Source organism: Canis lupus, chromosome X (assembly GCF_048164855.1).
Source record: "Canis lupus baileyi chromosome X, mCanLup2.hap1, whole genome shotgun sequence".
Classification (NCBI taxonomy): domain Eukaryota; kingdom Metazoa; phylum Chordata; class Mammalia; order Carnivora; family Canidae; genus Canis; species Canis lupus.
Genome location: NC_132876.1, coordinates 109,309,199 through 109,333,347, shown reverse-complemented (window position 1 = coordinate 109,333,347; position 24,149 = coordinate 109,309,199). Strand labels below are relative to the sequence as shown.

The 24,149-nt window shown below is 45.9% G+C and overlaps 1 protein-coding gene across 11 annotated transcripts in view; it reads right to left on the bottom strand.

Moving 5' to 3' along the window:
* SH3KBP1 (SH3 domain containing kinase binding protein 1) overlaps positions 1–24,149 on the bottom strand; it is a 339,164-nt gene that overhangs the window by 302,162 nt on the left and 12,853 nt on the right. The window lies entirely within an intron of this gene.

Below are 24,149 nucleotides of genomic sequence, written 5' to 3'. Positions count from 1 at the left end.
TCCTTCTCAAAAGACTCTCCAGAACATTGTCACCATGGAATGGGAGACTGTCCATGTGTACAAGTCTCCCAGCGTTAGGAGCCTTCAAAGGATCTTAAGGCTAAACCTCTCTTGGAAATGACAAGAATTTCTTCAAAACACCTAGAACTAGCAGTATGTGAAACAATTAAGCTGGATTTACCAGTCCATAAAGATGTGTCTCAATGAATGCTAACATACCCTTGAGGTCAATAGGTTAGAACCAATATTTACTGTGTAAATGAATACTGCCTTTGAAAGAAATAATATATTTGGGGAAAGTTCCCATTCTTGGTCCTGGAGCTAAAAGCCCACCACAATCTGGCACAGATTTGACACTGACAACCTCACTCACATTTATACCCAGCCCCCAGCCCCAATTCTGGTTCCCCATCCTGGCCCACACTACCCCACACACACTCTTCCCCAGAGGACACTTACATGTTCTCATCCATGAAATCTGGTTCCTTATTCCTTACATCACAAAATGCTCTCCATCTTCATGGCTTGAAGTCAACTTCAAACCCTGTCATCCATCCCCCACCACATTCTCAGATTTACTAACTTTAGCATTAACTGAGCAAATTACTTTTAATTATCATATACTGCCTTGTAACATCCTTTGGATTACTGTCTCAGGTTGGGAGTTGGTAAACTTTTTCTTTTTTTTTTTAATTTTTATTTATTTATGATAGTCACACAGAGAGAGAGAGGCAGAGACATAGGCAGAGGGAGAAGCAGGCTCCATGCACCGGGAGCCCGACGTGGGACTCGATCCCGGGTCTCCAGGATCGCGCCCTGAGCCAAAGGCAGGCGCTAAACCACTGCGCCACCCAGGGATCCCGGTAAACTTTTTCTTAACTTTTTTTTTATCCAAAGAGTAAATATTTTAGGCTTTGTGGGCCATACAAACTGTAGTACTCAACTCTGGTGTTATAGTGAGAAAGCAGCCACGGACAATAAAAAAATAAAGGTCATGGCTGTGTTCCAATAAAACTTTATTTACAAAAATAATTAGTAGGTCACATTCGGGCTATTGGCCACAGTTTGCCAATCTCCATCTTAGACTGTTATTTTAATTCTTATTATCTCTTAAATTATATGTCTTGTCATTCAAAACAGATTTAAGTTCCTTCAGAAAAGGGACTGGGTTTATATTGTCATTTACTCTTAGCCCCTACCTGGCATAATGCTACACATACAAAGCATATACACATTTTTGATTAATCATTGAGTATATATTGAGTGATGTGCTATATATCACATTTTTTTGTTGTGTGTGTATACTGATGGCACAAACGTTAATTTCTAGTTCTTTTTTTTAATAAATTAATTTTTTATTGGTGTTCAATTTACCAACATACAGAATAACACCCAGTGCTCATCCCGTCAAGTGCCCCCCTCACTGCCCGTCACCCATTCACCCCCACCCCCCGCCTTCCCCCCCCCCTTCCACCACCCCTAGTTCGTTTCCCCAAGTTAGGAGTCTTTTTCTTCTCCCTTCCCTTATATTCCCTTTCACTGTTATTTATATTCCCCAAATGAATGAGAACATACACTGTTTGTCCTTCTCCGATTGACTTACTTCACTCAGCATAATACCCTCCAGTTCCATCCACGTCGAAGCAAATGGTGGGTATTTGTCGTTTCTAATGGCTGAGGAATATTCCATTGTATACAGAGACCACATCTTCTTTATCCATTCATCTTTCGATGGACACCGAGGCTCCTTCCACAGTTTGGCTATTGTGGAAATTGCTGCTAGAAACATCGGGGTGCAGGTGTCCCGGCGTTTCATTGCATCTGAATCTTTGGGGTAAATCCCCAACAGTGCAATTGCTGGGTCATAGGGCAGGTCTATTTTTAACTCTTTGAGGAACCTCCACACAGTTTTCCAGAGCGGCTGCACCAGTTCACATTCCCACCAACAGTGTAAGAGGGTTCCCCTTTCTCCACATCCTCTCCAACATTTGTTGTTTCCTGCCTTGTTAATTTTCCCCATTCTCACAACTTAATTGAACTGTTTGCCATAAAGTGTTTTGTGTTGTTTACTTTTTGTTTTTTTTTTAACTTTCCTGGTCTGCTCTTTTGCCAGATACTTTTCTTCTAATCATTTCCACAGATGGCCTAATCCATTCATCCCACCAGCTACACAACAGCCTAGCACATTCCACAAGCTAGCTGACATCAGCAGGACTTAGGCCCTCTGCAGATAAAAGTGCCCACTTCAGTATTCGGTTTCAACCATCACATCGCAGAAGTAAGGAGAAAGAAAGGTTTATACAGGCAGAAGGGAAGCTTTTGGAAAAAAAAGAGAGGAAAATCTATCACTGCTGTTCCCCACAGAAGCAAACATGAAACAATTACCCGTAACCAAAATAAAATTAACTTCACAGTGGGTTAGTGACAGTTCCTGTCAGATGCTTCTAGTTCGCTTCTAAATCGACAACTGCAACAGAGAGAAAAGAAAGTAGACATCTTCTGAAGAATTTCAAATATGTAATAAACTACATCGCCCCCACGAAACCCTGCTTTTAAGTGTGTTCAAGTAGATCCTACATCAGGAGCTAAAGAGAAATACTCTGTTCTTTCCGAATAAAATGACAAATAGGTCACAGAGAGCCTAAGACTCGACTTCTTGCCCGTAGTGACCTCTGATGCGGATAAAATCCCCACTTCCTTTTATCACCTCAAATGAAGGCAAGAGCAGCTAAGTGCAGGTGACAGGGGCGACACAGGTCCTTGTCCCCCAAGTGACCCTAGGCATGCTTAGAGATTCAAACAGCTGTACTGTTAGGAAAACAGATGCCTGCACCCTCCCTCAAACCTCCCCTCCTCACCAGCAACTACTTTCCCTCCTTTAGTTGATCTGGTATTTGCTTCCAAGCCTAAATAAGATGCCATCATGACTCTATGCCTTGATGGCTTCATTCTCAACCCACACGTGCTGCTTTCCCACATGGAAGCTGAGGTCTGCTCTCCTCGCTCACCCTGTGGACACACCTCACGGGGGAGGGTGGGCCATTACTCTGGATAGATCAGTGTTCACTGTCTTTCAGGGCTGAATTGATTCCCCCAAAACTCATACGTCCCAAACCCGAGTGTGTCAGAATGCGATCATACTTGGAAATAGGATCTTTAGGGTGGGTCTGATCCAGTATGACCAGTGTGCCTATAAAAAGGAGAAACCAGGACACAGAGACACCCATGGAGTGAAGTGGGTGTGAAGAGGCTGAGAGAAAAGATGGCACTACAAGACCAGGAGAAAGGCCTGGAAGACCTCTTTCCCTGAAGAAGACATTTCTGTTGTTAAGCCCCCTGGCGTGTGGCACTTTGTTCTGGCAGCCCCGGCAGACTGATGCAAAGGATTCCAGCATTGGGAAGATGCCAACATTACTAGTAGCAAGCCTGGCCACATGGTACTCTATCTCTTTTTGCAACTTGTTCTCCCCAGAGCTAATACTAGTCTTGTTTGTTCCTTTGCTTACCTTTCATTTTCCTACTGAAAACTTCACTTAAAAACTGATTCAACCCCAAACTCTTCCTCTCTTGTCTATGTATCCCATTGAGAGGTCCGGGGGGTAGATGGTCTGTTCATTTCACCCTCCCTCGGAGCCTTCTGACCTAGGAGAGGGGGTGTGGGAACATCAGCGGGCACCAACCAGAAGCACGAAAAGTGACTGCAGCCATAAATGGGGGCTCTTGGGGATCCCTGGGTGGCGCAGTGGTTTGGCACCTGCCTTTGGCCCAGGGCGTGATCCTGGAGACCCCGGATCGAATCCCACGTCGGGCTCCCGGTGCATGGAGCCTGCTTCTCTCTCTGCCTATGTCTCTGCCTCTCTCTCTCTCTGTGACTATCATAAATAAAAAAAAAATTTAAAAAAAAAGAAAAAAGAAAATGGGGGCTCTCGGAAGACATCTGTGCCAGAAGAGGGCCCCAGGCAGAGGCTACCGGTGGCAGAGAAGCAAGAAGGCAGATGAGAACCAGGGCAGAGGCAGGGGAAGCTCTAGACGCAGGGGTGCTTGATGAAGAGACATTCTTGGGATTTTAAAAAAAAAAAAAGGTCCACATAAACAACTGGCATTCTAAGAAATGTGAGTGCAAGTTAAAATATCCTTATTTAAAGATAAAATGACACCTTTCCTCCACACCAATACCGAACTTCCCAAATTCTACCTTTGCAACTGGAGTAAATGTCTTTAAAAATAAATAAATAAAAAGAAGAGGAGGTGCTTTCCAGATAATCTCAGCCAAAGAAACAAAGGCCCTGGGGGCAGTCCGGGTGGCTCAGCGGTTTAGTGCCACCGGTAGCCCAGGGCCCGATCCTGGAGACCCGGGATCGAATCCCACGTTGGGCTCCCTGCATGGAGCCTGCTTCTCCCTCTGGCTGTGTCTCTGACTCTCTCTCTCTCTGTGTCTCTCATGAATAAATAAATAAAATCTTAAAAAAGAAAAAAAGGAAAAAAGGCCCGGAAAAAAAGAAGTCAGAGAATCACAGAGCTAAAGAATTATATAGTCCAGACTTCACTGCAAAAAGATCTAGGATACAGACTATACCCCACAGCTTTTCTCAGTCAAGATCAACAGTTCTCAATGATTTCTTTTGTATTCTATCATCACATTCCATCATATTCCACATAGGTTAGGGCAGTTCCCAAGAATTCATGCAATAAAACAAAAATATATGAATAATGAGGATCAGGAAAAATACAGCTAAAAGATCAAGAGCCAGGGCAAGTTAAGACAGCAGTGTGTACAGTATATGTCCACCATACAGAGGCTTACCGCTTGGTCGAGGCAATTTGCCTTTTAGTTTCCTGACAACCAAACCAAAAAGGGAAACATGATCTTACATTGTTCACGGGAGTAGACAGAGTAGGGCAAGGGGGAGCCCACAGAAAAAGAAAAACTAACTGGCAGAAAGAACTTTGCATGTGAGGCTTCATAATAGCACTGTTTTTAAGCTGAGGGCAAACGAGGTCACAATGAGCTGAAAGAAAAAAAAAAGAAAACAAAACAAAAGAAAACAAAAGAAAAGAAAAAAGAAAGAGAAAAAAAGAAAGAATGAAAACAGAACTGAATAAAAAAATATTGGAGGAGATCTCATAAATGTTTTCTTGTGAAATGAGTACTTCATTCATAACTAAGGATGGGTGTGTGCATCAGGTTGCAATGTAAAATATATTTCTTACCTGGATATATGGTCACAAAATTTTGAAAAAGAGCAGGAGGAGATAGTAAGTAGACTTAATTTCCAGGCTGGTCAGTCCCTATTCCCTCCTGTCTGGCTCTGCGTGGTGGGAAATAAACCACTCTTGTTGCACTGGACCATAGTCCTGATTCATCCTTTGTCCATTCTACCCCTTGGCCTTTGACTCTCCCCATTGGTCCTGCTTTGCACCTTCTACATCTTCCCCCAGTAGCAGCACCTTTGGGCAAGTATGACAGCTCGGTCTCCCTCTCTCCTCCTGGCCCCTCAACTTTCTGGCACCCATCTCTGAACCCCCTGCCACCTCACTGTCCCAGCCCACCCTGGTCCCTCTCTCTTCTGTGAAAGTCTTAGTCAGGGATGGGAGAAACAGAATAGTACTTTGTCCTTCCAGTTCCAGACTGTATCTCCTTCAGTTTCTCCACATTCCTTTTGAAAATGTGAACCAATTACTTATACACCCATGTTCATAGCAGCCCCATTCACAATAGCCAAAAGGTAGAAGTGACTCAAGTGTCCATCAACTGAGGAATGGATAAACAAAACGTAGTCTATCCACACAATACAATATTATCCAGCCTTAAAAGGGAATGAAGTTCTGGCACATGCTACACCATGGATGAAACTTGAGGACAGTATGTTAAGAAGCCAGTCACAAAAGAAAAAATAGTATATGATTCCAGTTGTATGGGGTACCTAGAATAGGCAAAATCATAGACACAGAAAGTAGAGTGGAGGTTACTGGGATTTGGAGAGAGGGAATAGTGGAGAGTAACTGCTTAATGGGTACAGAGTTTCCATTTGGGATGATGAAAAAGTTCTGGAAATACATAGTGGTAATGTTGCTCAGCATCATGAATTGTACCTGATTTGCCACTGAAATGTATAAAGTGGTTAAAATGGTAAATTTGATGGTTAGATTTTTTTGCCACCATTAAAAAAATGCATAACCTCAGTCCAATCATGAGAAAACCCTCAGATGAGGGACATCCAACAAAATACTGATCAATACTCTTCAAAAGTGTCAAGGTCATGAAGGACAAGGAAAGACTGAGCAAATGTCATAGGATGCAGGATATCCTATGGAGGAGAAATCACAACTAAATGCAATGTGGGATCCTGGATAGGATCCTAAGAGCAAAAAAAGGGCATTAGTGGAAAAACTTAAGAAATTAAATAAGAGGGGATCCCTGGGTGGCTCAGTGGTTTAGCGCCTGCCTTCGGCCCAGAGCATGATCCTGGAGTCCCCGGATCAAGTCCCACATCGGGCTCCCTGCATGGAGCCTGCTTCTCCCTCTGCCTATGTCTCTGCTTCTCTCTCTCTGTGTGTGTGTCTCTCATGAATAAATAAATAAAAGAAAAAAGAAATTTTTTAAAAAAGAAATTAAACAAGATCTTTAGTAAATTATATTACACCAGTATTGATTTCCTGGTTCTGGTAAGAGTACTGTGATTATGTAAGATGTGAACATTAGGGGAAGCTGAGTAGTGATATATGGAAACTATACTGTGTTTTGCATCTTTAAGTCTAAAGAAAAAAATAAAAGTTCAAAAAAATTTTAAATCAACCCACTCTTAAAAAACAGTGTAATATATACATATATACTTTTTTTTAAATTTTTATTTATTATTTATGATAGTCACACAGAGAGAGAGAGAGAGAGGCAGAGACACAGGCAGAGGGAGAAGCAGGCTCCATGCACCGGGAGCCCGACGTGGGATTCGATCCCGGGTCTCCAGGATCGCGCCCTGGGCCAAAGGCAGGCGCCAAACCGCTGCACCACCCAGGGATCCCTATACAAATATACTTTAGTTAATCCTTACCCTGAAGAGGGCAAGTTCACATGTGAAATACCCAAATCAGGAAAGAATGGTCCAAGGATAGCGGGTCAGCCTTTGAAAGACTAAACAGAGTCTACCCACAGCAGTGCTGGTCAGTTGGCATAATGGAAATGAGCAGTGGCTCCCTACTCTCTGGATTGGGTGAAAATATCATACTGGCACCTCGACCTTCCCAAGAACCACACAGAAGAATCTAGGAATACCAGCAGTCCATTGCTTTCAGAAAAGGGGTCCTGGACTCTGTCAGGATCCTTAGTTGCCCATTAAAGAAGGGCCCTGCCCCCTCCCCAGAGGCCAGCTGAATCCTGCCCCTGCAACACTATCACACATGCATTGCCCATCTCTCACCTGGCCAGAGAGCTCGAACTCTGCAGAGCCTGACGGACAGGCAGGGCTCCCTCCGAGCCTGCTTGCTAACAAGTGTTTAATGAGTGGCCAAAATTGATCTGAGACTTGCTTTCCCCGTCGCATACCTCCTGGTCATAGAACTGTGGGAAAGGACACACAGGCTCCCATCATCTGTTTCCCAAAAGAAGGTGACAATTCTTCAAAGGACAAACCAACTTAGGTCAGTTCACAACAGATTATGTCTTCAGATTCCTGAGGACATGTTTATGGCCCCGAGAACATGTTTATGGCCCCATGAACATGAGCCAGCTCGGGTCTACACCCCCCAGAGAGGGGCCCTCCAGGGACAATGCCTCCAGCTGGGCTGCTGCTGTCTCCAGAGGGGGCCATTTGGGCAGTGACGAGCCTCCCCTGGGACACCAAGTGTCCACACTGAACCCCTAGGGCTTATGGGGGCCGGAGCATGCTGGATGTCCAAAACCTGACCAAACTACTTAGCCCAGAGTCTTCAAGTTGACTCAACAGTGGAATCAATCATGAAGCATACAACAAGAAAGCCCATACTTTTATTTTCTTTAGAGCCAGACATAATCAAGCCCATCTTCTATTTTCTTCCTCCCAAGGGGCAGACTCATCTGTCACTTCCTGTCCTCATCCCCCTGCTTCCTCATTCCTCTCCTGCTGGTCAGCCCAGCTGTTTCCAGCCGTCCCCAGTCCAGGCTCTCCTTCAGCACAACCCAAGACCCCAGCAGCCCTGGGAGAGACGGCCGTCACGGAGAGCCTCAGCTAGCCTGGCCCTAACTCCAGGACGGTCTACAGAGCAACCAGGCATCTGACAAACTTTACGGCCTGCTGGGCTGAGCGAAACCTCCTTTTCAACTTCCTCAAACTCTACAAAGATGGAAGCTGTCTTCCACAGGCTGCCACCAAATCTACTGCCTCTTTGGCCCTACCTGACCCGGAGATCGAAAAAAACAACATCCCCACCTGAAACTAATAGAACATCGTACATTAATTTTACTGGAATTTAAAAAAAAAGGGGGGGAACAGCATCTCTGGTATGGTAGGCAGAGCAGTGCCCACTCTCCCATCAGCTATCCACATCCTAATCCCCAGAACTGTGACTACCTAGCAAAGGGACACTAAAGTTGCAGATAGAATTAAGCAGGCTAATCAGCCAACTTTAAAACTGGGAGATTACCCTGAATTATCCTGGTGGGCCTAATGCAATCCTAAGGATTTTAAAAGTCTACATTGGGGACAAAGAGAAGGCCAGAGTGATGTGATGTGAGGTGAGGAGGGGACCCCCCACTGCAGGCTTTGAAGATGGAGAAAGGGGGCCATGAGCCAAGAAATGTGAAGTCTCTAGATGCTGGAAAAAGACAAGGGAATATAATTTTCCCTAGAGTTTCCCTAGAACACTGCCCTGTCAACATGAGTTTAGCCAAGTGAGACCCACATCAGACCTGTGACATCAAGAACAGTAAGACAATAAATTTGTGTTGTTTTAAGCCACTGATTCTGTGGCCATTTGTTATGGCAGCAATGGGAAACAAATACACCTGGCTATCAAGTACCATAGTAGCTTGTTCCAAGGCCTAATAAATAAATGAGTCTGAAGTAAAACTATCTTCAAAAAGCCACAACACTTGCCTCCCCTGAAGGCCTGGCTCTATGCCTCTGGCTGCCATTGGTCTCCATTCCCTTAGGCCTTACCTCCAAAGAAACCAGTGCCGGGGGAAAGAAAACACACATGGTTTTGTGTCACAGGGCAATTCTAAATAGAACACTTTTCCTGTGCCATTTTTGTGAAGTATTTGCTTGACACAGATCTTTAAAAAGAAAACCCACTCAAGAGTTATTTCTGTAACTGAAGGTGGGCAAGAATGGGGATAGTAAAATGAGATTATTACTTATGAAATGAGCAATGGAAGTTAAGCCTATTCTTACCTATCATTTAATGCATCACTCTGCAACTAAGTATGTTGAGGATGATTTCCATTTCGGACCATCCCAACCCCACAGTACATGGATCTGAGTCTCAGTGTTGTTCTTCAAAGGCCTCAAAGCTGGTGTATGCCAATCCATTCTGGCTATTTGTTTGGCCAGTGCCAGAAATTCAAAGAGAGCCAGAACTCACTCTTTTTCAATGTATTTTCTGTGTGTGTGTGTGTGTGTGTGTGTGTGTGTGTGTGAGCACCCTAAATGTGCGGAGACACAGAATCCTCCTGAGTAGAGGGTGGAGTTGAAAGAGAGGAGCCACATGGCGGTCAGCACTCCATATGTCAGTAGATTTGGATTCTCCTTCCAACTAGTTGGGAGTGAGGGTTCAACCTCTAACAGTGTCCAACTGACAAAGGTCACGCTCACTGATTCCTATTACCCAGGCTTGAGAGTAGTTAGGATTGGCAAAGGCTGGCCTAAAAATAAAAAGCCATGAGTTCCAATGCCAGAACAGTGGGCCATTTAAGCTCTATTTTTAGCAAGTCTCGCTTACCTGTGAGGCAGCATATGGCTCCTATAATTCTCCAAAGCATAAAAGCATTAAAAGATCGGAGTGGCTGTGATAAATGGGCTGGTCCCCAAGTGAGCATTCCCACATTGACAAAAGTAGAGAGCCAACAGTCCGGTGGCCCAACTGGCTTCCAAAGGGACCCACCATCATGCTGCCAGCTCTTAGCCATTACCGACAGTTAAAATATTAAGCCAAATGACAGAGGAGTTTCTGCTACCAATTCATGATATTGGAGACTTTGTGTTTTTGACAAGAAGGCATTTTCTAAGCAGTTACTCCCTAGGGACGAAGAAAAGAATCCTGAAGCAAAACACCACAGACTAGTTCAGGCTAAAGATAAAGTAGAGCAAGAGGAAAAGAGAAGAAAAATGTCGCGTTGCAGGGTACACAAGGGGCCAGCAACACTTCCCTAAAATGCAGGATGAGAAGCCTGTAGAAATGAGCACACTTATCTCAGATCGCCTCTGCACAGCCCAGGGCACATGCATGCACTTCATTATGTCCCCAGGAGGAAGTGTGGCAAGCCCAAACCCTGGCCACAACTAAGAAAGATAAAGTAGATTTCTTCTGTGGCGGACTCACGGCAAGGAAACTTTGGGAGAGACAGTAAAAACAAGCCAGCCTGCCAGCTGCCCTAACAGCACAGTGCGCCCTGTCTGAGCCAATCATTGCTCTTTTCTTGACAAGTGTGGTGCAAATAAGATGCCAAATAAAGGCTCATCGAGGGCCACAGGAAGACTCCTGTAAGTACAGTAGAAGTGGTCCGGGCACAAATACCATCATGCCGCCAAAATTGTCCCACACTCCGTGCCACAGATAACTTTTACTTATTTCTTGGGTTCTGTCAAAAGAGAAATAGATCCAAACATGGGAGTAGACCTTACACAGCGACAGGGCCAGCAGCAGGGAAGATGATGAGCAGCGCCAACTTCCTCAGTTGCTCCTGACCATCCACCATGTGCACGCAGGAGATATGAATTCCCGATTCCTGGCCCAGTTTGGGAAAACGAGACTCTGGCTTTAGAGTCATACATCATATGTTGTTTTCACTCATTCAACAAATATTTTTCTTTTGCTGCTCATTCTGGCTGAGACACCGTGCCAGATCCAGGGATACCAGTGTGAAGGAGCCGGCCATGGTCTTTGCTTTGGCGCCAAAGGAACTATGGTCCACAGGGCATGATTTGTGGGGTCCCTGCAGTACCTGGTGGGGCTTCCTGAACCAGCACATGCCCAATGCCCTTTCCTCAAGCAGTGACCCCTTCTCCTGTGCATCTGGAAGTATCGGCATCCGAGTCAGGGGTGGGGAGGGAGGAAAAGGAAGAGAGAATGAGGTCTGGCTACAACAACTTGGATTTCCTTGCATTTTTCAGCAGACCAAGTAAAGCAAAGATAAATAAGACATCTCATGATCCCCCCGCTCAAAAATCAGTAACTCATCCTCGATCAGTGGTTTCTTCTCATTCATAACTACCAACCCAGGAAAGTGAAATTATGATTGTAGCACACATGAATTAGTTTAGCCAAACGTGCTATCCCCTTCCACCTCCTAAGCAAGAACTCTTCAGCTCCAGGCTGTGAGCCAGGATTTCCCAGGACAGAGCTTAGGGCAATGCGAAAGGAAGGGTCCAGGCAAAGACTTAGCAGAGCCCAGGATGGTGCCGTTGGAGCCAGCGAAAGACTAATGAGTACTGCAGACTCCTCAGTCATCACCACAGCAAGGTTTCCCTACCTTATATCCAAAAACCAGTGCACACATAAATTTGACACATTATTGACTTAGCCCCCCATAACCAGAAGGAAGCAATGGGTGGCAGACAAAAAAACGAATTCCTGAAAGAAGTTTTCCAGTTCGGGGGAGGTGGGGAGGACCAGAACTAGCACAGAAATCAGATGAGACCCCACTCCTCCCCCTGCGGCTCCACACCCCCAACCCCTGCCTTCCTCTCAGAGTGGGGAAACTTGCTCTCCCACGGCATTCCTCCCACTGGCCCTGGTCTCACTTATCCCACCCCTAAAAGACATCCCTCATCGGGTTGATTCAGAACTCTCCAGTCATGCTATGCCTTTAAATATCTTTTCCTACCACTGAAGGTCCACCACCTGGATGCTCTTGACAGGAGGACCTATTTTAAAACAATAGCTCCCAAGGCACATCTCGCATAGAGCCAACACACACGTCAGCATCAAGGTCAATGACAATATGGGTCTAAAGAAAGTGCAGCAGACACTGGTGGTGTTTTGGTGCTCAAATTGAAGCTCAGGTGAGTGGGAAGAGCCTGGGATATCGGAAACTATTGGTCTTTCTCACTCATGGGCCAAGCAGACACATGGTGGGACCAAGGTTACCAGATGAAAAGCAACAGACCAACCCTGCTGGGTGTGACAGGAACATTCAGAGGAGAGTGACCTGGAGTCAGTCATTAAATAGCAGGCCCACCTGGAGGTGCTATTAGCTAATAGCAGGACCACCTGCAAATTTCCAACAACTCTCTCTGAAAGAATGATTCGGCCCCACCAAGGAGAGCACAATCTGGTTGTAATTTCAGGAGAGGACTCAAATCTGTTGAGGTTAGGGGTGCTTGAAAACCAACTCAATGGTCTACTGGGATAGGTAGGGCATCCAAAAAGTTAAGAAGACCGGGGAACAATAATAGTAGAAGCCTATCTCTAGCAACTGATTGCCGATCACAGCTCATGTCTTGGAGGCAATAGGGAGTGGTGGAGAGCAAAGCAAACTGGATTCACGTGCTCACCCATCTGAACAGAGCTCCCATGACCGCAGCCAAGCAGGAATGCCAGCCCAAGGATACCAGAAGACCTGGCGTTTAAGAGCATCCAGGGATCTAAAATGTTATGGAAAAGCCAACTGGATTCTCAAACATCAGCAATTCGAGATTTATAAAACACCATGGGCCACTATGAGATCCTGATGTGGCTCTCACAGTTCCTAATAATCTTATTTTCTACACTGAATTTCCAGAACACCAGCCACAGCAAAGGGCCTTTCTACAACATTACTACTCATAAGCCCAGTGCTCCCAGCACTCACTCTCAGTCCACACAACTCAGTTTCAGCACCATTTGAGGACATTCTGAAGTCATTGGAGGCATTTGTTTTTACATTATTTCTACATACTGACAGAAGAAAAAATTTATAATTTTAGATGATTGAGTTATTTTCCAAAACTTCTGTGTATCTATCAACATTAATGTAAATATTTGCAGTCTTCCACCAAAGAGACAAAGTCAGGGACTGACAAATAGATACCACCATACTTCTCAGGTTCACCCATCTCTTCCATGCTATCTTAGTGTGGGCCGAATACCAGAGGCTGGGTGACTTCAACATTTATTCCTCAGAGTTCTGTAGGCTGGAAGTCCAAGACTACAGCGCCAGCATGGTCAAGTCCTGCTGAGCATCCTCTCCCTGGTATCCTTGTACAGTGGTTGTGGGAACAGTGGGGGTGGGGGGAGGAGAAAGGGAGTGGGGAGAGAGGGAGAGGGGAGAGAGAGAGAGAGGGAGGGAGGGAGAGAGGGAGGGAGAGGGAGGGGGAGGGGAAGAGGGAGAGGAAGGGAGATGGAGGGAGAGGGAGAGAGACGGAGTGCTCTCTCCTATCTTTCCTAATAAGGGCACTAACCCCATCATGAGGGTTCCACCCTCATGATGTAATTACCTCCAAAAAGTCCAATTTCCAAATACCATCTCATTGGGGATTAGGGTTTCACCATACTAACTTTGTGGGGACACAAACATTCAGTCCATAGTACATGCAAAAAAATCTGTGTCTGTCTGCCTCTCTCTCTCTCTCTCTCTCTCACACACACACACACACACACACACGCACGCACATGCACACAAAACAGATGACCACACAAGCTGGGAGGCCCAAAAGCTATTAGGACAGGGAAGTCTGATCAGTGTTCCTATCATGTGCACAGAATATGAGAGGGTCCTCACACATGAGAGGACTCCAGCACCATGTGCTGGTGTGGCCTTTTTGGTTGTTTATTAGCAACCCATTTGAGCCCCTACTCTGTGCCAAACTCCTAATACACGCCATGTATTTGATGCTAGCGACGCCAGCTGCTCCGTGGGCTTCCCTAAGGAAACTACAAGTGGGCCAGCAGTTGGAAATGGCCTTCACAAAAGGAACACAGCAAATAGAAGACAGATGGAGGGCACTGTCACTCGTGAGAAAAAGAAGTAGACCTCAAAAATATGGTTCGCTTTTGTGATTATTTAGACATGTAAGCCCTGGGAGTCACAAAGTAAGAGAAAACGAAGTCCCATCTTCAGCAAGTTCACCAGCTCTGACAACTGAGTACTTTCAAAATACACCCACAGTCATGAGACTGGCAAAAATGCAGTCATATGATGCAGCAGAGACTGATGATTACCTCCCGGTGTCCCCTTGCTCCTTTTAGAAATAGAACCCTTCCCTCCTTCCATGGTAGACAGAATAATGGCACCCCCGCATATGTCCATATGCTAATTTCAAGGACCTGTGCATATGTCTGTCACCTAACCAGGCAGAATGAACTTTGCAGGTGTGATGAACTTAAGGACCTTGAGATAGGGAGGATATCCTGGATTATCTGGTTGGGTCCAGCATCTTCACAAGGGCCTTAAAACATATGAGCCAGAGAAAATGTGACAACAGAGGTAGGGGTGGGAGTGACGTGAAGAAGGGACCATTAGCCAAGGAAGTCTGGCAGCTTCTAGAAGCTGCAAAAGGCAGAGGATGGGTCCTCCCCTAGAGCCTCCAGAAGGAACGCAGCCCTGCCAACCCATCCTGGACTTCTGACCTCCCAAACTACAAGATGAAAACTCTCTTGTTTTGAGCCATTAGGTTTGTGGTAATTTGTTACAGCAGGAATAGGAAACTAACCCCCACCCCCAGTTTGTATGGGGCACAGGGCTGCCCGGGTGAAACTACATCCCCCAGACCCACCTGCTGTGAGGCCTGAGACGTTAGCTAAATTCTTACCAATGGGCTGTGTGAGGGAATGACATGAGCAGCTTCCAAGTCACTCCTTTGAAAAGAGGAGCTGCTCACCCGCCACCTCCCTCTCCCCTGCACCAGTAAGCCCCTCCTACCATGCTGACAAAGGCAAGGGCCTAGCAACCGTGGAGAGGGCAGCAGGAGAGAAGGCACCTGACCCCAATGACCCTGAAGAGCAGAGCCATTCACCCATCCTGAACAGTCCAGGGGTCGACAGGTGTGGCCAGAGAGGAAAATAGTATGCTACCTTGGGGTCTCTGACAGCTATTTAGCCTATGCCCCAATATATCTGGGATGCCAGGTGCTGGTGGGCACGGGAGCAGCTGAAATGTTTATGCTCTGGGATTATACACTTTGAAAACCAATTTGGTGGGGCACCTGGGTGGCTCAGTGGTTGAGCATCGGCTCATGTCGTGATCCTGTAGTCCTGGGATCAAGTCCTGCATCAGGCTCCCAGCAGGGAGCTTGCTTCCCCCTCTGCCTGTGTCTCTGCCTCGTCCCTCTGTGTCTCTCATGAATAAATAAATAAAATCTTGGGAAAAAAAGAGAAAACCAATTTGGCATTCTGTTCTATAGCTCACATATTCTCTCCTTCAATAAATACGCTGTCTTCTTCATTCATTAGTTTGTTCATTCCCTCATTCACTGGAAGAAAGAATATGATGGTACAACCACTTCGGAAACCCAGTAACTTGAAAGCTGGGAAAATCACTCCTTGCTATACACCTTCAAAAAAAACGTATTTTAACACTCACCTAGAGACATCTATTAAAATGGTGATAGGAAGTCCATTCTTGGTAGCAAAACACTGGAAGCAATGCAAGTCCACCAGCAGGAGAAAGGACAAATAAACAATGGCACACCAGACAGGAAAAATAAGCAAACTACAAAATGAGAGACAACAAGCAAATCACAAGTCTCTGTACGGTCTGGTGCCAATTTTAAAAAACTAAAACCAAGCACAACCCAGACAATATGTTTTTAGGAGATATATGTGGGAATAACTATCTGTTAAAGAAGAAGGGAATGATGACTTTAAGAAGACCCTTGTGGGGCACTTGGGTGGCTCAGGGGTTGAGCGTCTGCCTTTGGCTCAGGTCAGGATCCTGGGATCCTGGGACTGGGTCCCCATCGGGGTCCCCATGGGGAGCCTGCTTCTCCCTCTGTCTACATCTCTGCCTCTCTGTGTTTCTCATGAATAAATAAATAAAATCTTTTTTAAAATAAATAAATAATACAAAGACCCTTCCTGGTCGTCTCCTCCTGAGAAAGCAGGGAGGGGACTGAGCCAGAGCACACATTGGGATACGGGGTCATGAGTGTATATTTTATAATGACACTTGACACTATCTACACAACATACAATGTGTGTATATCAAACACCACATCTTCCTTCAGAACTGTTTTGAAGGCATCACTGCAAGTAAAATGGTCTGCATGAAGGAAGAGTTCTCACCACGATTTGAAAAGACAAAAGAGATGGGAGAAGCAAGTGAACCCGAAAGGCCATGCCACGTTAAGCAGTGTGCAGTGCCACATCTTCTGCTATGACTTCTTTTCTGAAACACACCACCCTGTCTCCTATTAGTGTTGATTTGAGTTTTATTGGGTTAATTTATGCTTAATTTGCAAATCTGTGTCAGGTTTATACTTACAAATGAGCCAAAAGCAAAAGGAGTTTTTATCTAGTTAAGTGCCTGGATCTTCAAGTATTATTATTATTAAAAAGTCTAAGGCAATCAAAAAGAAAGGAGAGGTGGGGGAGGCCTAGGTGGCTCAGAATTGGTTAAGCATCTGACTCTTGAATTCACCTCAGGTCATGATCTCAGGGTCCTGAGAGAGCCCCACATCAGGCTCAGTGGGGAGTCTGCCTGAGATTCCATCTCTTCCTCTCCTTCTGCCCCTGCTCTCTCTCTCTAAGAAATAAATAAATCTTGAAAAAAAAAAAAGGAAGGAAAATCTGACATGCACTACAACACAGATGAACCCCGAAGACATTACACCAAGTGAAATAAGCCAGTCACAAAAGGACCAATAGGGTATCATTCCATTTACAGGAGGTTCCTGGGGTGGTGAAAAATCAGAGAGCCAGAAAGTAGGACAGTGGTCACCAGGGGCTGGAGGCAGGGGCAATGGGGAGTTAGTGTTTACAGGGCATGGAGTTTTTCAGGTGGGGAAGATTGAAAAGTTCTGGAGAAGGACAGTGGCAATAGTTGTACAACATGAATGCGCTCAATGCTAATGAACTCTACACTTAAAATGGTAAAAATGATAAATTTTATGTTATGCATATTGGACCACAGTAAAAATAAATAAATAAAAGCTAATAAGCACTTTCAAATGTTTAAGGCCAAACAGGGATTCCTGGAAACCAATTTCCTTGTGAGGGGACCTCCCACATTACTCATTTGAGAAACTCTGCTCTATTTGGTTTCTCTGTAGACCTCCAGCGAGGAGGGAGTTTCAGAAACTGCCTAAACCTTGTCATATCTCAGAAAGTTGTCTTCTGACTTGATGTGTGTTCCTCAAATTAAGACCTTTCCCTCTTTATGGATAAAGAGAACTTCTAAAAGCAAACACCCTTTGGTTTGACAGTTTATTTCATTGTGTGGTTCCTGAAATAATCACATCGCACTCTCCCTCCCAGTTAGGAAATGAAAGTTAACTAAAATGTTTCATTGAAAGGAACCTTAGCTACCCCTGAGTTCCTCTGGTTATCAAATCTTACACTTAACAGGCACTCAATAAATACTTGTAGAAGTTCATTGACTTCCAATAATGGCAGCATTGGGTCAACTGTCTTGTTCGTTCTACCAGTATGAGCTAGTTATGTTCACAATCTGAAAATGTAAGGAAGAGAGAAAGTATGTGGTACAGATTAGCGACCAATGCTCTCTAACATGTACTATCATGAAGTTTAGAACTTTCACAGAAACTTACCCCTGAGAGGGCACCATAAATACTTAACTAATTTTTTATCAGGTACAGCTGACATTTGGCGTACGCTTGTTCGCTGAGGAATAAATACTTTACACAATGCTATCCATTAATGAAACTGATGCACCGTGAAGGCAAGGTTTTGAGATGGTTCTTCTGGCCTGGATCTGGAGAGTCTTACCAGCCTCACCTGTTGCCCTTCAAAGCTAAAAGCATAACATTTTTCAGGGAGTGTATGATGAGGACACAAAGCTAAGCTCAGAAACATGGGAGGGTTATTACAGCCATGGCCTTTCCTTTGTCGGCACATGACTTAGACCCACATCCCAGCAAAATATAGTCACACTGAGGACCCAGGGCCTCCAAGACACAGTTTTCCCTGTGGTTCTGGAAAAGATCCTTTCAATGCCAGTCAGGGCATGAAGTGAGTGGAAGGAGGGAAGGGGAAAAGAAACAGAAGGAACCAAACCCCCAAGGGTTTCACCTTTCACTGTGTATACCTTAATCTCACACCTGAATGCTAAACCAAGATTAATCACCTCAAAATGGCACAATGAAAAGGGTACGGTGCTGTGGACTATGAAAGGCACGCTAGCAATCTCCTTCAGAGGTGTCTCTCTTCCCCCACTCCGGTCTCTATTCCTGTCTCTCTCTCTCTCTCTCTCACACACACACACACACACACACACACACGCGCGCGCGCACATGAAGCACATATAGTACAGAAGAGATGATAAGCCAAGTGAGCACATAGTTTCTTTTTTTAACATTTTATTTATTTATTCATGAGAGACACACAGAGAGAGAGAGAGAGAGAGGCAGAGACACAGGCAGAGGGAGAAGCAGGCTCCATCCAGGAAGCCTGACGTGGGACTTGATCCCAGGTCTCCAGGATCAGGCCCTGAGCTGAAGGCAGCACTAAACCGCTGAGCCACCCGGGCTGCCCAAGCACATAGTTTCTTGAACTAAAACTGAAAGCAAGCACAGGACGGCAAGTACCCCACCGATCCCCATGTAATAATCCCCACAGACTCAAGTCCTCTCCATCATCATCATCATCTTCATTATCACCGGCCATTCTAATCACTGTGGGGGCTATGGGAACCAAGGAATGGATATAAAATGACACCCTACCTACAACCTGAATTTCTTAAGGGATAAAAAGGAAAATGATGTCCATCATATCCCTATTTATAATATCAAGATTATGTAAACAATCTAACTGCTCAAATGAGAGGGAAATGGCTAAATAAACTGAGAACTGTGAGCTCGGATATTCAGCAACTAAAAACACTGGCTTTGAAGATGGCTATGAAGGTAAAAAACAAAAACAAAACAAAACACCAGGCCATACAATTACATTTATTACAATCCATGCACACATATCCACAAGTATGCAGTAAAAAGACTGAAAAGACATACACCAAAATAAAATGATAGTGGCTGCATCAAAGTACAGTTTGGGCTGTCAATTTAAATTCTCCTGCTTACTATTTTCTAAACCCTATAATATAGTCGCTATATATTTATAGCAAAGAAATTTAAGGTTCGAGAATATTGGAGCTAGAAATAGAAGTAGCCTAGAACCGCCAGTTCCCAGGCAGGTCCTGCAAGGTGAGCCCCAGCTGACAGGGAGACCAAACCGCCACCGGCTGCCCCCACACCCCCAGTCCTGGGCTCCCCCCTCACCCTCAGCCCAGGCTCCCCCCAAACCTCCAGCCTGGGGCAGTGGCAGAGGCTCCTCCCACAAGCCCACACCCCCAACCACTTGGCCAAGGTTTCTTCTCCCCCAGGGGGCCCACACCTCCTGCTGTGGCTTTGTGACCTGAGACTGCACTGAAGATAGGACAGTTTCACCTCATCTCATGGCCACAGTACTTGTACTGAGCAAAGGAGGTAGTGATGGTGATGGGGTGACATGGGTGGGAAATTTGGAGGCCAGGGCAACAATGGTGGGAGAGCTCTCAGGAAGCAAGGGGAGGGTTGTGAGAAGGGGCCCTGAGGAAATGACAGGGTGTTGGGGAGGGAGAGGAAGAAGAGGAGGAGGTGGAGGAGACAGGAGGTAGAGGGTGGGAAAAGAGGGGCAGGAGGAAGAGGACGGAAGCCGAAGAATGGTAAGGAGGGAGGAAAAGGCAGGGGTGTGGAGAAGAAGGAACAGGGGTGAGAAGGGGGGACAGACAGACATAGGAGAGGAGGGCTGAGGAAGAGAGAGGGTGGAACAGTGAGGAGGTGGGAAAGACGGAAGGAAAGAGAGACAGACAGAAAAGGAAAGGAAAGGAAAGGAAAGGAAAGGGAAAAGGAAAAGGGAAAGGGAAGGAAAGGAAAAGGGACAGGGAAAGGGAAAAGGAAAAGGAAAGCAGAGGGAAAAGGGACAAAAAAGAGAGGGGCTCTGGGAAGGGAAGGAGAGAAAGAGAGGGAGGGCAAGAAGTTGAGAGGAGGCTGGGTAGAGGGGCTAGAGGTGGACAGTTGAGAATGACAGGGTTCAAAGGAAGAGAAAATGGGGGGGGGGGACACCTGGGTGGCTCAGCAGTTAAGCACCCATCTCCGGCCCAGGGCATGATCCTGGAGTCCTGGGATCGAGTCCCATGTTGGGCTCCCTGCATGGAGCCTGCTTCTCCCTCTGCCTGTGTCTCTGCCTCTCTGTGTCTCTCATGAATAAATAAATAAAATCTTTTAAAAAAGAGAAAATTGGGGAAAGGGTGGGGGTGACAAGATGTGGGGGAGGGAGACAGAGAGGGTGCTAGGGGAGGGTGTGAGGAAAGAGGGGGAACAAAGAAAAAAGTGGGGGGAGAAGGTGGGAGGAGGGAGGGAAGAGGAATTACTTGGGAGGCAGCAGAGGAGAGAGCCAACAGGGACGAGTGAAGGGGAGGTGGTAGGAGGGTGGGAGAGAGAACTGGGGTGGGGGGAGTGAGGGATTGGAGGTAGAGTGAGGTGCCCAAAAAAGGGTGTGGAGGAGAAAGTGCAGAGGAGAGAAGGCTTGAGGCTGGAGAGAAGCAACAGGCCAGACACTAGGGGGACAGTCCCCTGCCCCCTCTCTTCTTTGTCTCTCCGACTGGGCAGTTAACTCATCACCAGGCAGTGTCTGTTTTTCACAATGCCTTGATCTCTTCCTCCATTTAAAAACCCACAGGTTCCCTAAAAGTGCCAGATAGTGTCACAACTCTACCCTACCCCACAGTGTGCTATCATCACCCATCCAAATGCCCCCAAAGCCACATCTACACGTTTTTACGTGCTGCCCATGCAAAAGGAAAATGAAGGTGAGTTACACGATTGGGGTCTCAAAAGGATACAAATAACCCCATCACTCGCTCACTCTCACTTGGAAGCACAACTGTGGCTGGCATGGCCAGGAGCCCTTCCTCAAGGGAGCCTTATGAAAGGGACTCCAAAGACGGATGGAACATCCTCAAAGGCTCCAGCACCACCTCACACCAATCACCCCTTTGTCAAGAGAAAGCCAAGAAAAATGGGCACAGGGCACTTTCAGGTATTCTGGATTATGGCATTCATGCATCCCCATTTATAGTGTCTGCCCCAAGAGTGGCCCCCAAGTCCCCCCATCTCATCAGCACTGCTCCCAGGGGCAGGGTTTCATTTGGATCATGGCTGCCCCAGTGCCTAGCACACACCTGGCACCAAGCAGACCCTCCTTCATTTACATTTGCACGGGACCTGAACTGGGCACGTCATTCCCCTCACAGAAGTGGGCTCACAGCAGTCACCTGTGTATCTTCAGTGGGTGACACTGACTACAGTGGGCTCAGTCTTGCTAATAGGAATTTGGAACTGGGATGATGAATCAAGTCATTCTTAACAGTGGCTGGAACTGTGGCATATGCCCCATGAATGAGTCGCACAGAAAGCAAAAGGGGGACAGGGGCAGGGAGGAGAGATGGTCAGATAGCACGTGGGGCAGCTGGCCCATCCCTGGTTCTGGGGCTCCCTGGGGCCCTTGGGTTGCATGAGAGGCCCCTGTGGTCCTGTAATAAGCCCTCCTTTTCAGATGAACAGGGTCTGCTTGGCTTCCTCACTTGAAGAAAGTCCTTACTGCACATGCTTGCACACTCGTGCATGCATGCATGCTTGCACACACACACACACAATATGAAGCAGGAGACAGCCCTAACCCAGTGAAGAAGCATGGTCTTGATCAGTTAAGATCCAAAGCTAAGGAGTAAACAGCAGCATCTCCTAGGGAACTCTCCCAAAATATGCCTGTCAGCCCATCAAAATCAGATGAAGAAGACCCAGGCATACAGCTCTGATGCACATCCCCAGGGGAGGAAGCCACCAGCTACACAAAAGTTCTCTGGTCCCTTCAGGCGCTGGGGTGTCAGAATAAGTGTTGGACTCTTGGTTTAGGCTCAGGTCATGATCTTGGGGCCCTGAGATTGAGCCCTACATCATCGGGTTCAGGGCTCAACATGGAGTCTGCTGGAGATTCTCTTCCTTTCCCTCTCCCTCCCTCTCTGCCCTTCCCCTTGCATACTCTCTCAATCAATCAATCAATCTTAAAGAAAAAATAAGAAGTTCTATCAGCAATTAATCATAACATAAAATGGAGGGAGAAATAATGGAAATGCCTGTGTGCTGGTACAGGCATGAACCCTGCCTGGAAGAATTTGGGAGAAATAAAACACAGGCAGCCTGGAGGGGGTGGGGGTGCTGGAGTAGGGGGAGGTGGAGGGACCACCAGAGAATCTGGAAGACTGGGATTAGGAAGGACACCTGTCACTGTGAGCACTTAGCTCCTTCTGAATTTTGAAACACATGGATGTATAACCTCTTCCAGAAACTGACTTTAAAATATGTTTTTAAAATTTCCCCAGCAAGCAGCTGTAGGCTCGATGCCCAACAAAGGGATGAGCACTGAGAACTGCTTCCCTTTGCAAATTTTGCCCTCAATTGTGAGCCCACTATTCCTATTCTCTGCCCAGACCCCCCAAGGCTAATTACTTTCTTTTCATTTCTTTCCTGACATTCAAAGGTAGCAATTAAGCTAAAACATCACCATCAATTTCCCAACACTTGCTCTGCCCAACCTGCTTAGGTGTCAACAAGGAGCTAATTGACAGACTGTATTTGGGTTGACACCTCTGTTGTCCACCTAATATTTTATTGAGAACAAGAGGGTAGTGAGAAATTGCTGGTTAAGTGATGAAAAACTATCCCATTTTGTTCATAGTGAAGAGGGGTTTTGGTGTTTGGTTTTTGAATGATCAAAACAGGAGGAAGGCAATGCCCATTTAAGAAGCCATTCATGTCAAATGAATTTTACCCAGAAGCTAGCATGTAAAATATTCAGGCAGAAGGTAGCATCCAGAACAGTCTGGTGAAGAAAATGAATATCCATGAAGAAGCTGGCTAAGAGGAGAAGAGAGCAAAGCCAGGAAGGCCTTTTCCAGTTCTTATCCAAAACAACATTCAAGCACCTCCTTCCAGCTCTAGGCACAAAAATGAGAACTAGTTGGAATAATTAGGGAGGACACTAAGCTAATTAAAGACTTTTCACACAGGGAGTGGGTGTGTGATGAATAAAACTAGTGCAGTCCCAGAGGACCAGACCTAGAACAGGGCCCAAACCCTTCCAAGCCTAGAACAGTCCAGAAAAATCCAACAGAAACACAAGAGCTGGTGTTTACATACTGACTGATAAGAAGTTGAAATGGTGAAAAGGAGATGGTGATTTAAACCATCTATACATGCTGCACTCAGGGGCTTAAGGACTTAAATTTGTTAGGCAAAGTGAATAATTAATGAGCAATTCAATATTTATAGTATTTAATCCAAGACACTGAGGAGGAAACAGCAGTATGAATCGAATAGCACTTCATCTTGCCACTCTGTCCCCCACCTGGGGGCAGACCAGCGGGGGTTGGGGGGGGCACACAACTTCCGTGGCCACTGAAAGGAAATCAGCTTAAGGCCTTTACTGGGCTTTTCTTGCCCACTGAATACAGTTCAGTGAGGACAAACGTCACTGAGGATTTTTTTCTTATTAGTGTTTTTTCTTCCCGAAGCTAAGTATAAGCACAGTTTATCACCGCAGTAAGGCCCACGAGCTGCATTTTGCTTTGTTGAAGCGTCCCCTAATGAAAACTGTAGACTTGCCTGTAAGATATTTAGCCATAAAAGAACAATCAGGTTGAAAACCAAGTGCTCACAGTCACCCAGGATGCCCGTGTACCTTTGCCAACTAAAAGAATTCGGGCAAAGAAAGGTACAACTCTGTCAACCTTCTATGTGCAGATTCGAGGGATTGGTTTGGCG